This window comes from Carlito syrichta, unplaced genomic scaffold (assembly GCF_000164805.1).
Source record: "Carlito syrichta isolate Samal-C Ts95f unplaced genomic scaffold, Tarsius_syrichta-2.0.1 Scaffold305681, whole genome shotgun sequence".
Taxonomy (NCBI): domain Eukaryota; kingdom Metazoa; phylum Chordata; class Mammalia; order Primates; family Tarsiidae; genus Carlito; species Carlito syrichta.
In genome coordinates, this window is record NW_007249777.1 from 326,562 (window position 1) to 335,837 (window position 9,276).

Below are 9,276 nucleotides of genomic sequence, written 5' to 3' on the forward strand. Positions count from 1 at the left end.
CCCCCCACCAACCCTCCTTCACCAAAAGGAACAGCGTGAACTTGGGATTAACCCAGACATTCTAGTGCAATATGATCAAATGATTTGGGAACTCCTAAATTGGAAAGAAAAGAAAAGCAGAAGATTCTGAAGTTCATTTCCGTGGATGGAGTGGGAGGAAAAATAAAATAGCAAATAAACTTAAAAATAGCTCATTTTTTCAGAACTGGGTGTGCATGCAGTCAGCACCCAGCTGGACGTGCTTTTTCCATGATCAGGTGCATGCTGAGGGCCCATCTGTTAGGGAAGCAATCTTTTTAAAGTCCCAAGGCACCCTCGGGAGGGCAGAGGTTGGCGCTCTTATTCCCCGGATGAATTCCCTTTTCAGAAGCTCCTGCTCCCCTCTGCCTGCGCATCTGGCCAAGCTCCCAGTGTGAATAACCATGAATATTCAACAGTTCGCACTCTGCCCCTGCCTTCAATTCGCAGCAAAGGCAGGCTTTCAAAAGTCACCATTCTCCTTGGACTTCAAGCATTTTGAGCTGCTTTTTAAAACAGTATTAAGTGACTTGGACAAACTGAAGCTATTCGGTATTTACACAATGAGAAAGAATCCTCGATGTGGGTTGTTTGGTTTTGTGAGTAAATGCAGGCCTCTCCCTGGAACCCCCATCCAGAGAACTCATTCAAGTGAGATTGGTGGGTGGTCTTGAGTAACTACTTGGTGGTTAATAATTTCTTCGTGGAGGGGGAAAAATCTGTTTCAGAATGGCCTCCACATTATCCAAAGTAATTTGTGTTTTAAACGATTTTAAAATGTAAGCTGTTAAGGAGGTGGGGAAGTTTGATGCTTTAGAAGAAAGCCTCTTTCCATTCTTTATTAGTGATTTCCCCAAGTCCACTGTTTCTGCGTCAATTTATTAAAATTGAGGGACATTCCACACTGTAACTAGGTAGCACCAAACCCAATCATTTTTATAGCTGGGCTTTCTCTATAAGGACCACTTGAAAATGACCAAGGGGCAGCCTGGCACAGTATGAAGGTTGCCTCACAGTTACTGTTTTATTTTACTTCATTTTATTTTATTTTATTTCTTTTATTTATTTATTTTTTTTTGAGTTGGAGTCTCACTCTGTCGCCCAGACTGGAGTGCAGTGGCTGCTCCTGGCCACCGCAGCCTCAACCTGCTGGGCTCCGGTGATCCTTCCGCCTCAGCCTTCCAAGTAGCCAGAATTATAGGCATGCGCTACCACGCCCGGCTGATTTTTTTGATTTATTATAGAGATGAGGTCTCGTTGCCCAGGCGGGTCTCGAACCCGTGGGCTCAAGCAATCCACTCACCTCAGCCTCCCAAAGGCGTGGGATTACAGGCTGAGCCACCGAGCCCAGCTTATTTTATATCATTTTTTGAGTTGGAGTCTCACTCCTTCACCCAGGCTGGAGTGCAGTGGCACACACGCTCACAGCCACCCCAGCGACAACCTTCTGGGCTCCAGCGATTCTTCCACCTCAGCCTTCCGAGTAGCCGGAACTATAGATGTGTGCTACCTTGCCCAGTTATTTTTTATTTTTTATTGTAGAGACGAGATCTCACCAAGTTGCCTGGGCTGGTCTTGAACTCGTGGGCTCAGGCAATCCACTTGCCTGGGCCTCCCAAAGTGCTGGGATTACAGGCTGAGACTCCGAGCCCAGTCAGTTATTGTTTTATAGATATGAGTTACACCTTTTAGTATCTGTGAGAATTGTCCTATTGACTTATTTATTTGGAGGCACACATCTCTTCCAAAACATTTTCTTAAATATAGAAAAACACTGTACCCGTGAGGTATCAGGAAATAAAATGCCTATTTTCTTTCGGGTTTTTTTTTTTTTTGAGTCGGAGTCTCACTCTGTCACCCAGGGTGGAGTGCAGTGGCACACTCATGGCCACCCCAGCGACAACCTGCTGAACTCAGGCGATCCTTCTGTCTCAGCCTTCCAAGTAACTGGAACTACAGGCACACGCTAACACACCCGGCTAATTTTTTGATTTATTGTAGAGACAAGGTCTTGCCAAGTTACCCAGGCTGGTCTCAAATTCATGGGCTCAGGCAATCCCCTCACCTTGGCCTCCCAAAGTGCGGGGATTACACGCTTAGCCACTGAGCCCGGGCCTAAAATGCCTGTTTTCATACATTCTTATGTTATTGCAAAAATAAATTATTCCTTAATTCAGTAAGATATTGTTCAAATGCTTGTGATTGCAGATTGTAAGAAAGACAATTGTCAACTAGAAAAAAATGCGCCAGACTCGGTGGCTCAGCCTGTAATCCCACACCTTGGGAGGCTGAGGTGAGTGAATTGCCTGAGTCCGCGGGTTCGATACCTGCCCTGGCAACTTGGCGAGACCTCGTCTTTACAATAGATCAAAAATTAGCCGGGCGTGGTAACGGGCGCCTGTAGTTCCAGCTACTTGGAAGGCAGAGACGGAAGAATCACCAGACCCCAGCAGGTCGAGGCTGCAGTGGCCGGGAGTGGCCACTGCACTCCAGTCTGGGCGACAGAGTGAGACTCCAACTCAAAAAAAAAAAAAAGAATAAAATGCTTTTTATTACTATCTAAACTTTCAAATCCAAGTTCCATGCGGTTCTCAGATGTGTTTTCTTTTTGAAAAGCTGCCATTCATCAAATTAATACAAATTGTAAAATCCAGCAAAGGGTTTCTAGTACTGAAATGAATGTGGCTTTCAGATGGCTGAGACCTTCAGTTCTCGCAGTCAGAGAGGGATGGGAATCTGCCTTTTACTGTGTTGTCCAGGGTCTGTGGGTGAGAAGAGTATTGAGTGAAAGCAACTGCTAGCCAAAGGACTTTATGAAGCTTTATGAAGACTGACTTGAATGTCCTATCATGGCAAAGGGCCCTTCATGAAGAATTGCATTGATATTTAAAAGTCCCCTACCAGGCACAGGGACTCACCTCTGTAATCCCAGCACTTTGGGAGACTGAGGTGATCACCTGAGGCCAGGAGTTTGAGACTAGCCTGAGCAGCATAGCAATTCCTCATCTTTACAAAAAATAAATTTTTTTTAAAGTTTCCTTACACAGGGGCACACAGGCAAAGAGCTATTGCCGTCAGATGTAGATTAGAATCCTTCTGCTTCTCATCACGCCATTCCTATAATAATAATAATAATAATAATAATAATAGTGAGAGAAAGGAAGTAACTTTTGCCAGAAATGTCCATGTTGTCAAGGGTTTTATTTTGCCTGTGTAAACGTAAGTGAACACATGGCTGCAGGTCATGATCAGAGTGACCAGAATCTTCTTAGATCACAAAGAAGCAAACTTTCAAAGATTAGGCCTGACAGGGGCCTGCCAGGAGAGCTTAGGGACCAAGAGGCCAGCCTTGTGTTCACCCAGAAAGTGAACCCGGGCTCCCACCCCATGGGTATCCAGCCTGGCCACAACCAAAGGCCCATCTTGATCACACTAGCTCCAGCTCCCAACACTTGACTCGGTATTAGAATGTTGGACATTTTTCTCCTAATAACAAGAATCCTGCATTCATTCAACAAAAAAAATTTTTTTTGAGTTGGGGTCTCTGTCACTGTCACCCAGACTGGAGTGCAGTGGCATGATCACAACTTATCCCAGCCTCGACCTCCCAGGCTCAAGTAATCCTCCTGCCTCAGCCCCCCAAGTAGCTGGGACTACTATGTTGCCCACGCTGGTCTCAAACCCCTGGGCTCAAGCATTCCTCCCTCCTTAGCCCCCCAAAATGCGGGGATTACAGGCGTGACCCACTGTGCCTGGCCCATCCAACATAATTTATTCAGTGCTCACTAAATGTCCAGTACTGTGCTTGAGATCAGATTTAAAGCTGTGAATTAAAATGATGCCTGAGCACAGCCTCAGGATGTGCATATTAAAAAGAAACACAGGTTTTGTGTTGCATCTTCAACAAAAGATGACACAAAAGAGGCTCGTAGAGGCAGATGCAAATCAGTCATTTCCCTAAAAGTGACTTTTTTTTTTAATGAGTTCAACTTCCCACTGTCAAAAAAAGAAAACGGTTCCTATGGTTTAGCCTTTTGCTGTTTACTCACAAGTAACAAATAAATGTTTTATTTGGTTTTGAGAACCTGGAGAGAATGTTTACTCATGCTAGTGAACTGTTCCTATTCAAAAGTGTGATATTCCCAAGAACTCGAGCAGTGCTCCCACCTCGGCCTCCCAAAGTGCTAGGATTACAGGCGTGAGCCACTGTGCCCAGCTCAAGGAGTTTTCAGTGGCCTAGCCTCAAAGACCCTTGAAGCAGGATTCCACAAATATGTCTTCCAGTTGACCAGTCTTCACGAGACCTCCTAAACAGAACCCGTCTTTTCTGAACCCCTAAACTTCAGCGGGGATACAAATCTCACCATCCATGATAGTGCCATTGAATTCAGCATGAGAAGGGACATGTTTCATCTGTAAATGGATGGAGGGAAAAATTTAAAATACTATTTGAAAAAATATAAATAGAGCATGAGAAGCTATTTCCGCTGTCAAACCACAAGAATTCAGAGTTTCTTGAGAGAGCTTTCTTGTTTTTTTTATATGTATATTTAATAGAGCAAGAATAGACTACAGCAAGAGAATAGGAAGGAATAGAATTTAAGTTTTTCTTAGCCCACATTTTTTTTTCTGAAGTGAGTTTGATTTTCCTGGGACTATCTTAACATGAGCACCAAGGTTGGTTTGCCCAGATTCCTGTTGCGATGGACGGCTGTGGAGAAGTAGGGTTGACCAAATGTTTTCAGTCTAGTTGTATATGACTTAGAAAGACGTTGCTATTAAATTAAAAAGAGGAAAATAAAGTGAATAGTTAGACAATCTTGCATTGAATTCTCCATTAGGTTCTAGCTTTTTTTTTTTTTTTGAGTTGGAGTCTCACTCCATCGCCCAGGCTAGAGTGCAGTGGCACACTGATGGCCACCCCAGCGTCGACCTGCTGGGCTCTGGTGATCCTTCCTCTTCAGCCTTCCAAGTAGCTACAACTATAGGTGCATGCTACCACGCCCAGCTAGTTTTTTATTGTAGAGATGAGGACTCACCAAGTTGCCCGAGCTGGTCTCGAATCCAAGGGCTCAGGCAATCCCCTTGCCTTGGCCTCCCAAAGTGCTGGGATTACAGGCTGAGCCACCGATCCCAACCAGGTCCTATCTTTTTCTAAGACAGAAAGATGCCTCTGATCTAAGTACAGGAATTTCACTAACTGGAAGATAAGGCTTGTGATATATAGGTTTGCTTTGGAAGTTCAAGCATGTCCTGCCCAATGGTGAGGACTATAGATAATATATGTTACTAAAAATAAAGCAAATTACTAACTCTCATAAATGTGATCATGACCATCACCAAATCATTTACTAATTATTCTTTCTTGGACTTCAACCAAGACATAAGCACTACTGTTTCATTCAACTAAAACCTAACTTAAACTTCAACTAAAAGTAGTAATTCCTTGGTATGCATAAGTAGTCCATCAAAATCTTCAAACTGGGGATCCCTTAGATGACATCACAACAAACGATTTTCCAGCATAGCAGGGATTGAGGTTTTCCAAGGAACTTGGATGCATTTTAAAATGCACTAACATAGCCAGGCGCGGTAGCTCGTGTCTGTAATTCCAGCACTGTGGTAGGCAGAAACAAGAGGATTGCCTGAGTCCAGGGGTTCTAGACCAGCCTGGGTAACTTGGCGAGACCTCGTCTCTACAATAAATCAAAAAATTAGCTGGGCATGGTGGCGCACGCCTGTTCCATGCTGCTTGGAAAGCTGAGGTGGAAGGATCGCCTGAGCCCTGCAGGTTGAGGCTGCAGTGGCTGCGATTGTCACAGAGTGAGACTACTACTCAAAAAAATAAATAAAATGCACTAGCGTAAGTGCTCTGTCAAGTATCAGCCAGTCTTTGCTGTCGCAAGGATCATCAGTTCCTCAAGGTACTCTCAGTCTGAGTCTGTACCCATGGAGTTCACCACGCTGGACTGGGTCAACAGGCAGCACCAGACACAGCGCTCATCACATAAAGAATCAGCTTCTTTCTTTCTATATATTTATTTATTTAGAAGCGGAGTCTTGCTCTGTCACACAGGCTGGAGTGTAGTGACGCAGTCGTGGCTCACTGTAACCTGAAATTCCTAGGCTCAAGTGATCCTCCTGCAGCTGGGACTACATGTGTGCTGCCACACTCAACTAAATTCTTTTTTTTTTGAGTTTGAGTCTCACTCTGTCGCCCATCCTGGAGTGCAGTGGGCACTCCCGGCCACCGCAGCCTCAACCTGCTGGGCTCCGGAGATCCTTCCGCCTCAGCCTTCTGAGTAGCCGGAACTACAGGCATGTGCTACCACAACCTGGCTCATTTTTTGATTTATTGTAGAGATGAGGTCTCACCAAGTTGCCCAGGCGGGTCTCAAACCCACGGGCTCAGACAATCCACTCACCTCAGCCTCCCAAGGTATGGGCTTACAGGCTGAGCCACCGAGCCCGACTTAAATTCTTTTTTTAAACTTTTTGTAGAGATGGGGGTCTCCCTATGTTGCCCAGGCTGTTTTCAAACTCCCGGCCTCCAATAATCCTCCCACCTCAGCCTCCCAAGCCTCTGGGATTACAGGTGTGAGCCACAGCACCTGGTGAAGAACCTGCTTCTAATGTAGACATGAACACACTTTCCTCCCAAGAGCAGAGCAAAAAGGAAACCCATGATACAGAAGAGATGTGCTTAGCATATTTCAGCTCATCCCTTAAACGCTGAGGCACTAAAAACTGGAGCTGCCCATGCTTCCACCAAGGAAGTTTCTTCTCTTGCCACATTTCTTCCATTATCCATAAACACACATTCCCTCACTCAGGTGTGTCTCTTCACTTCATCTTGGCTCAGTCTTCCATCTTCTCCTTTTGAATTCCTTGGCTTGATTTCCACTGGGCTATTTGGCCAATGCACACACTTAGAGATGCTTGCAATGGCTTCCTTAGTGGGTTCCCAAACTTAAGTCACCCAGAAAACTTCAGAAAATCCTGAATCCTGTGCCCCTTCCCCCAAAGACTGTGACTTGTAGGGTATGCCCAGGGCATTGGGGGTTTTAGAAGATCTCCAGGGGGTTCATAATATGCAGACAAGTTTGGGAACCCCTGGACTAGAGTGAAGAAAGGAATGGGTTAGCAGGCCTGGGCTAGAAGCCTCTCAGCCTCCTGTGAGCTGTGTGATTTGAGGCAAGCCATTTCACCTCTCTGCACTTTGGTTTCCCTATCTGTCTAATGGAGACAACTATGTCAGCAGTTTCCTCATCTGTATAATGAAAGTAACAATGAAGTGATGCGATTAGTGATGGCTCACATGATAGGTCTGGCACAGGGTGAGCCCTCAGGAAACAACACCCATCTATCCCTAAGGTAAAATAAAGGCAGGGAAGCACTGTACATGATTAAGTGATGTTGGTTTAATGAAAGCGAAAACAAGCAGCTGACAATCAGGCTCTCTGCCACATGGGATGCTTTTTTTTTCCCCCTTGGACAATTGAATTGTTCATCTACTTCTAGCTTGCTGGAAAGAATGATACAACCTTATACTCAGAGATAAGGCCATTGTGTCCATCTGTTTTCCCAGGGTGGGATGAGTCTGCCCCTGGCTATTTGAACAGGATCTGTTTGGCAAAGATAAATCTGAGGAAAATTGGGAAGTGGCCTCTTGGACAAGGCCTACTTGGCCTTGTGAGTTTGGGGACACCTTGCTGATTGCACCTCACTGGGTGAACGTGACTCCTGTATTCAGACTGGGAGCGGGAATAGAAAGTTTTTCTTGTTACAGCCTTGGAGAGTGGTCTTTGTGGCAGAGTGAGGAGGGAAGGCTAAGGTGTGACAGAATCCCAGAAAGCTCAAATGTCAGAGCTGAAAGGAACCCAGATCCTCACTTCCCCGGGGGCACTTAACTGTGGGCACGCAGAGGTGGCAGGCAATATCTTTGACATGTTGACATTTTTCCTTGATGAGAGCCATGAGTTTCTATCCGATTCAAGAAGAGTTTGGTAACCCTCCTATTCCAAAGTAGCAAATTTATACATAAGGAAACAGACTCAAAGGAAACTGTTCAAAGACATGTGGTCAGGAGCAAAAATGGGACGAGAACTTGGGTGTCTACACTTTCCCTTGACCTCCACTTCACTACTTCTGTAGCAAGTCTTTATTTTTATTTTATTTATGTGTTTATTTATTTATTTTGAATCAGATTCTTGCTCTGTCGCCCAGGCTGGAGTATACTGGCCCCATCATGGCTCACTGTAGCCTCGACCTCCTGTGCTCAGGCAATCCTTCCACCTCAGCCTCCCAAGTAGCTGGGACTATAGGTGTGCACCACCATACCTGATTAGTTAGTTTGTTTTTTTTTATAGAGACGAGGTCTCACTATATTGCTTAAGCTGGTCTCGAACTCCTGGGCTTAAGTGATCCTCCCGCTTTGGTCTCCCAAAGTGCTGGGATGATAGGCGTGAGTCACCGCACCCGGCCTCATAATCAGTCTTAAGCATTCGTGATGGGGAAGGACTGTGAAAGCCCAGGTCCAAGTAATTCACCAGATGATCCCAGCCTGAAGCAGACGGGGCAGTCACGACATAAGCTAAGGTTCCATTTTCATTTGGTTGAGGATGTTATGGCCACTGAAGCTACCAGAAAGAAGACAGAACTGTTATTGCTGTTGGAAATTCTCGTTATTTTAGCTTAACACGAAAAATCAGTCAGGCTTGGGGGGATGCTGACAGGAATCTGGACAGGCCTAAAGGAATTCAAATCACAACAACTGTAAAGCAGGCAAAGTCCCAAAAGGAACAAGGATAGTTGTGGGTTTGTTTTTTCCTTTAATGTAATTTAGTTTTCATGTAGGCTCGGGAGCAAAATAAAGTTTTGTCAGAGTGATGAGATTTTACAGCTATCGGCAGGACTCTATTAAACCTTGACATCAACAGGACCACCTTAAGATATATATATAGATTATCATTATTATTTTTTTAGAGACAGAGTGTCACCCAGGCAGGAGTATAGTGGTGCAATCCTAGCTCACTGCAGCCTCAAACTCCTGGGTTCAAGTGATCCTCCCACTTCAGCCTCCCAAGTAGCTAGGATGACAGGAGCATGCCCTCACGCCCAGCTGATTTTTTAAAATTATTTTTTGCAAAAACAGAGTCTTGCTATGTTGCCAAGGGTGACCTCAAACCCCCAGGTCCAAGCAATCCTCCTACCTAGGCATCCCAGAGTGCTGGGCCAGTTCAGCTTTTGATGTGTAAC